Genomic DNA, 6828 nt, shown 5'->3' with positions numbered 1-6828 from the left:
ACACAGAAAGAACACTGATCAGACAAAGATAGGAAAACAAACAAGAGAAGGCTTCCTTGCGTAGGTCAGTCGGAGATAGCAGAGAGGCTGTCCATATAATACTCACCATCTCTTTTCATAGTATTTATCTGACTAAATTTTAATTATCTGTGCATTTGTTTGTTTGCCCTTAAAGGTAAAGTTCTGACTCTATCTTTGTTTTCTCAGCTGTGCTATAGTACAGTTCCTCACACCTAGAAAACCTTCAATATCTGTTTGTTTGATGGAAGGATGATAGGAAAAGACTTTAAAAAAAAAGAAGAGGAAGATGAGAAAAAAGGAAAGAAGGTGAAAGAAAGAAACAGACATAATCAGATGGAATTAGAAAATTTAAAAATTTTATTTCAGATAGCAATCTAATCTTCTCCCAACATTTAAGAATCTTGTCACTCAGAAGTATTGCAAATATATCCTCTTTTTTATTTTATAATTAAACATATAATTGAACATATAATTAAACATTGTGGTAAACTTGCTTGGAGGAAAGTCTCACTGACTTTTGGTGAACAAGTTAGGGTAAAGAACTCCCAGCCATCCACATAATTGGGGATGTTTCTGAGGCAACTAACAGCATAACTAGACAAGAGATGTTATTGATGTTTGCCTGGTGTTTAAAACATGGATTCACATAAATGCATGATTTCGTTCCAGGAGGTAATAGTTGACATTGTCTGCGGGAGGAGGGTTAGATGACGGAGAACCCTACAGAAGGATTTTCCTTCTCAACATCAATTCTCTCACACTGGAAACAATTTCCTGAACTTCCTGTGACAAATCATGCCTCTAGTTCTCATCTGTGAATAGAATTTTATCCAACAGATGTATTGGTTTAAACCAATTGGATTATCCATCTCACACTCTGCAATAATTGGGTTCAGTAACACAGAACAGAATTGATCAAAGAATACATTTGCTGGGACTTCTGAAAAGGAAAACTTTTCATTGTCTTTGGAATGAGTAGTGCCAGTTTAGGAGACTGGAACTGCTCAAGTCAATTGGTTATCCTGAAGAAAATCAACTTGATGATGAAACAGAGGAAAGGGTCCTAAGATAGGGATCTCCATTACCTGGTTTAAGCTACTGCAGGTAAAGCCAGAATTAACCATATTCTTTTCAGGTCTATTTAACCAAGCAATTTCATTTCAGTTTATTATAGTTTGGGTCAAGATTTCCTCTAATGACAAGCAAGATAATCATTAATGGTGCAAATAGTGAATTAAGAAGTATAAAACCAATATTTGAGTCAATAATCTTGCCACTAAGCAACTGTACTTTGTTGGTTAGTCACCTTTGCAGTTGAGAAACTGACTACCCAAAAAAAGAAAAAGGACAAATCTCCCCTGTTTGGTTAAAAAATGCAGTTGTGAGTTTCAATAGATACAATGTATGTTAAAATACTTATTAAGTAGTACATTAATAAGCAAATGTAAGAGGATATCTTTCATAGCTCAAAAAGGAGCATTACTTATTTTATTCTTACTGACAATGAAATTGAGGTACAGAAATTAGATGGCAAAAAGTTAAATCAAGATATTTTAACATTTTATATAAATATATCTCTGCCATGCTGTGATGTTGATAAAATGTAGAACAATTTGCAAAATTGTATATAATTAATGATGGCAGTTTCTGATTAATTATTACCCACATCTCCCCTGATAGTCCTGCTGCCAAAGATACCCTTATGGGCTTTCTTTGCATAGATATGACCTTGAGTTTCAACAATGTCATGTCTTCAACTACAGACAGACATGATTTGAAGTAGCCATATTTTCTTTTTACAACCATAATTCACATTTAGTCTGTTCAAAATACTCTTGGGGTTAGCACATCGAGAAGGCATTATCCCAAAATTAAACACTCATAGCTGCTTGCAAAATGCTTGCAAATATAGAGCATTTGCAGTGTAGGTAAACAGATACAACTGTAGTATACTGTAGAGATTTGGGGAAAATTCAGGAGTGGAACATATTAAGAGAGATACTTTTCTTCCACTGTCTTCTAGCCTTTGTTCAGAGATAAACTAATTTCTTCCAAATGACATCCTGCTAGAATCTTGGCTATACCGCAAACTAAAATGTTGCCTTCAGATACTCTAGACATCTGTGATCCTTGTCTACTCCACTGATCCACCTGTATTTATTCACACTGAGGAGATATTTGCATGGGGAGTACTTAGAGGTCTCTATAAATAATGCCAAAGTGAAACAGAACTGTAGCCAGTAAAATTTAGGAATAAATGATTAGTCTTTAAAGAATCTACTCCAAGGCCCACAGTTATGCCTGTGGGAAGACTAAGATTGGGACAGGTGACTGGGCTGATGTCACAGAAGTTCACTCTTAAAGTGAGACAAGCAAGGGTACAGTATGAACTCAGAATCTAAAACCTACATCCCATTATCAGTAGGTCATGCGTTCCCCAAGGATAAGGATGGGGTTTTATACATTCCTATTTTTCAGAGCCCAGCATACTGCTTTCCACCATAGGGAGCCTTCTGTAAGTTGGCTAAGTAAACACACTGGTGTAGGGTGTAAGTGCTGCAGTAGAAACTCAAGATCTGATCGGTACCAAGAGGAAACAGAAGTGAAGACGGCATATCCTGGCTGCCTCTTAGCATTGTGAGAGAGTCATATGACACAAGCAGCTGACTCAGGTTTAGAAAGACTCAGTGGTTAGGTTGTTGCAGCCACGGTTACCCAGCCAGGGACCCAAGCCAGCCCTCCTCAGAATGTCAGGCAAAGACTGAACTGAAATCTTTCCCTCTTGAGTGGCACAGACCATCATGAAGGCTCTGTTAAAAGGAGCACAGATAGGTGGAAACTTCATGAAGAAAGAAGAAATCTAATGCCTTAACTCTTTCGACAGATCCTTAAGAAGATAATAATAGAGACTAAAATGTAGATGGGTGAAGTGATGAGAGAAGCTGCCTTTTCACTTTCTGAGGCCAAGTTCACAGCGAGGGACTTAAGCACCCCAGTTATCCAAAATGTAAATGGAGCCCAAGTGAAGATTAGAATGAAGAAAGATAATGTAACAGGTGTTCCTTTGCCAGTGTTTGAATATTACCATGAAGGAACTGACAGTTACGAACTGACTGGTTTAGCCTGAGGTGGGAAACAGTTTGACTAAACTGAAGAGGAATTATGCCAAAGCAGTGGAATTACAGGTGGAACTGGCTTTGCTGCAGACTTCCTTTGTTACTTTGGATAAAGCTATTAAGATAATCAACAGGCGTGTAAATGCCATTGAACATGTCATCATTCCCTGGATTGAAACTACCCTTTTCTATATCAGCACAGAGCTGAACGAGAGAGAGTGAGAAGAGTTCTACAGGTTAAAAAAAATACAGGAGAATAAAAAGATTCTCAAGGAAAAATCTGATAAGGACTTAGAGCAAAGGAGGGCAGCTGGAGAAGTGACAGAGCCTGCTAATCTCCTGGCTCAAGAGAAAGACGAAGATCTTCTGTTTGAATAACATTTCCTGCTCTGGTTCTTCCAGAAGGCCTAACATGGCACCATTTTAATTCATGGTGTGTAGGTTTGGTATGTGTGGCTATTTATTTTTTTGGCTTAAGAATTTCACCAGTTGTTAAATGTCCCTGGATGTCTGTTTATGGGATCTGCCTTTGAAGAGTCATAATTAAACAACTATTAATCACCAATGAAATTTGTAAAACCTGCCCAGGAACTTGTAGAATTTATTCTGCACAAGTGTCACCCTACCTCACTTCTATGTCTGTTACAAGTGATCCCCTTACCAAACATACTAAGAAATCCCTTTTAGGAAGCAGCAGTGTTCTCAGGCCAACATACGTAGACCAGCTGCTGCTGGCGCACCCTTTGTTCCTATCTGTTCACACACCTTGGCACCATTGTCCGAGATTGCTACAGCCATTCTTGTGTTAGTTATTGTGGAATTTCTCTCCTCAAGCTTTATGAAAACCTTCATCTATTTTTCTTTAAATAATAGGTCTCTGGTCTGTCATGGGAACAATTCTGCCAATTCAAATATGAATATGGTATAAACAATAAAATGATTTAAAAAAGAAAAAAAAAATCCAAGATCCTGGATCAAATGCTTGTGTACCCTATCCCACAAAAAAGTATAAAGGAAAATGACTAGAATCTAGGGTCACATCCCACCCCAAGATTTTGCTGAGGATACATGTGATGTTAAGCCAAACACAAAGGAGACACAAAGGAGACTGAGGCTATGGTTTAGATCACTGTGAGAGTCCTTTGTGAGAGATCAGGGAAAGGTAAGGGAAATCAGGAAGAGAGCTGGATGTGTGTTCCAGGAAGCTTTTACTGAATGTCCTCTACAAAAGTAATGCATTTCCTCCGCATTGCAAAAATTTTATATTTAATAGATAATGGGGAATGGAAACCAAAAGTAGGGAGTCAAGAACTATCTAGAGTAGCAAGCAAATTTCGCCAAGGAGTATAGAATGAAGAAGGGCAAAGGTTAACACAGTTTTGCCAAGAGAAAACACTGGTCATAGCAAATATCCTCTTCCAATAACACAAGAGAAGACACTACACATAGACATCACCAAATGCTCAATACCAAAATCAGATTGATTACATTCTTTGCAGCCAAATATGGAGAAGCTCTACACAGTCAGCAAAAACAAGACCAGGAGCTGACTGTGTCTCAGACCATGAACTTCTTATTGACAAATTCAGACTTAAATTGAAGAAAGTGGGGAAAACCACTAGACCATTTAGGTAGAACATAAATCAAATCCCTTATGATTATACATTGGAAGTGACAAATAAATTCAAGGGATTAGATCTGATAGAGTGCCTGAAGAACTATGGACAGAAGTTCCTGACACTGTATGGAGGCAGGGATCAAGACTATCCCCAAGAAAAAGAAATGCAAAAAGGCAAAATGGTTGTCTGAGGAGGCCTTACAAATAGCTGTGAAAAGAAGAGAAGCAAAAGGCAATAGAGAAAAGGAAAGATAAACCCATTTGTATGCAGAGTTCCAAAGAATAGCAAGGAGAGATAAGAAAGTCTTTCTCAGTGATCAATGCAAAGAAATAGAGGAGAACAATAAAATGGGAAAGACTAGAGAGCTCTTCAAGAAAATTAGAGATACCAAGGGAACTTTTCATACAAAGATGGGTACAATAAAGGACAGAAATGGTATGGACCTAACAGAAGCAGAAGATATTAAGAAGAGGTAGCAAGAATATACAGAAGGACTATATTAAAAAAAAAAAAGGTGTTCACACCCAGATAATCACACTGGTGTGATCTCTCATCTAGAGCCAGACATCCTGGAATGTGAAGTCTTGTGGGCCTCAGGAAGCATCACTACGAACAAAGCTAGTAGAGGTGATGGAATTCCAGTTGAATTTCAAATCCTAAAAGATGATGTTGTGAAAGTGCTGCACACAATACGCCAGCACATTTGGAAAACTCAGCCGTGGCCACAGGACTGGAAAAGGTCAATTTTCATTTCAATCCCAAAGAAAGGCAGTGCCAAGGAATGCTCAAACTACCACACAATTGTGCTCATCTCACAAGCTAGCAAAGTACTGTTCAAAATTCTCCAAGCCAGACTTCAGCAATACGTGAACCATGAACTTTCAGATGTTCAACCTGGTTTTAGAAAAGGCAGAGGAACCAGATATCAGATTGCCAACATCCGTTGGATTATCAAAAAAAGGAAGAGAGTTCCAGAAAAACATCTATTTCTGCTTTATTGACTATGCCAAAGCCTTTGACTATGTGGATCACAACAAACTGTGGAAAATTCTCAAAGAGATGGGAATACCGGACCACCTGACCTGCCTCCTGAGAAATCTATATGCAGGTCAAGATGCAACAGATAGATTTGGACATGGAACAACAGACTGGTTACAAATAGGGAAAGGAGTACATCAAGGCTGTATATTGTCACTCTGCTTATTTAATGTATGTGCATAGTGAATCATGAGAAATGCTGGACTGAATGAAACACAAGCTGGAATCAAGATTGCCAGGAGAAATATCAATAACCTCACATATGCAGATGACACCACCCTTATGGCAGAAAACAATGAAGAATTAAAGAGTCTCTTGATGAAAGTGAAAGAGGAGAGTGAAAAAGTTGGCATAAAACTCAACATTCAGAAAAGATCATGGCATCTGGGCCCATTACTTCATGGCAAATAGATGGAGAAACAGTGGAAACAGTGACAGATTTTATTTTATTTTATTTTTTGGCTCCAAAATCACTGCAGATGGTGACTTCAGCCTTGAAATTAAAAAATGCTTGCTCCTTGTAAGAAAAGTTATGACCAACCTAGACAGCATATTAAACAGCAGAAGACATTACTTTGTCAACAAAGGTCCATCTAGTCAAAGCTCTGGTTTTTCCAGTAGTCATGTATGGATGTGAGAGTTGGACCATGAAGAAAGCTGAGGGCTGAAAAATTGATGCTTTTGAACTGTGGTGTTGGAGAAGACTTTTGAGAGTCCCTTGGACTGCAAGGAGATCCAGCCAGTCCATCCTAAAGAAAATTAGTCCTGAATATTCATTGGAAGGAGTGATGCTGAAGCTGAAACTCCAATACTCATTGAGTTTCAAATTCTCTGACTCATTTGAAAAGACCCTTATGCTGGGAAAGATTGAAGGTGGGAGGAGAAGGGGAAAACAGAGGATGAGATGGTTGGATGGCTTCACCGACTCAATGGACATGAGTTTGAGTAAACTCCAGGAGTTGGTGGTGGACAGAGAAGGCTGTCATGCTGCAGTACATGGGATCGCAAAGTGTCAGACACGACTGAGCAACTGA

At 38.5% G+C, this 6828-nt stretch overlaps 1 pseudogene; it reads left to right on the top strand.

Annotated features, from left to right (window-relative positions):
* The first annotated feature begins 2768 nt into the window (after nt 1–2768).
* On the top strand, nt 2769–4050 carry LOC147363074 (V-type proton ATPase subunit D pseudogene; annotated as a pseudogene).
* The last annotated feature ends 2778 nt before the right edge of the window (nt 4051–6828 follow it).

Source organism: Bos grunniens, chromosome 11 (genome assembly GCF_055505025.1).
Source record: "Bos grunniens cultivar Pamir isolate PY7600 chromosome 11, Bosgru_T2T1.0, whole genome shotgun sequence".
Taxonomy (NCBI): Eukaryota; Metazoa; Chordata; class Mammalia; order Artiodactyla; family Bovidae; genus Bos; species Bos grunniens.
Note: the sequence above shows the minus strand (reverse complement) of the source record. Positions and strands in the feature narration are given on the sequence as shown.